Genomic DNA, 459 nt, shown 5'->3' with positions numbered 1-459 from the left:
AAAATGCATTTGCGTATTACAATTTCCCATATGTATCGTCAAGTACCTTCGAATGAAGCGATTCGTTATTATTTCTCTCCATCCGTGAGTGCTCTTATGGGCGCTTGAATATGCCAGTTCAAGTTGAGGAAACGAGTGCTCGCTCCTTTGAGCGTATATCCCTTATCTGATTTTGTAGATAGGAGAAATATTTTTTCATTTGTTTCCCCCTTACCAAACCATACAGACAATTGGACGATACGACTGGCTGTATAACTCAATTATATTTTAAAGCCATTATTTAATTACCTGCACATTTAATTCAGTCCTCTTAATTCTTAGAAGTACCACGACTGTTTCAGTTCCTTCATTCGAACGACTGCACTTTCCTAAAAATTTACCTCCTATTGGAAAATTTAAATGAACGATCCAATCGTACTTCTTCTTATCAAATACTTGGTATATTATGTTCTAAACTCG

At 35.9% G+C, this 459-nt stretch overlaps 2 long non-coding RNA genes across 2 annotated transcripts in view; both read right to left on the bottom strand.

Annotated features, from left to right (window-relative positions):
• LOC122636802 overlaps positions 1–459 on the bottom strand; it is a 268,896-nt gene that overhangs the window by 24,169 nt on the left and 244,268 nt on the right. The window lies entirely within an intron of this gene.
• Positions 1–459, bottom strand: part of LOC122636782 — a 29,500-nt gene that overhangs the window by 1,173 nt on the left and 27,868 nt on the right. The window lies entirely within an intron of this gene.

This window comes from Vespula pensylvanica, chromosome 23 (genome assembly GCF_014466175.1).
Source record: "Vespula pensylvanica isolate Volc-1 chromosome 23, ASM1446617v1, whole genome shotgun sequence".
NCBI lineage: Eukaryota > Metazoa > Arthropoda > Insecta > Hymenoptera > Vespidae > Vespula > Vespula pensylvanica.
Note: the sequence above shows the minus strand (reverse complement) of the source record. Positions and strands in the feature narration are given on the sequence as shown.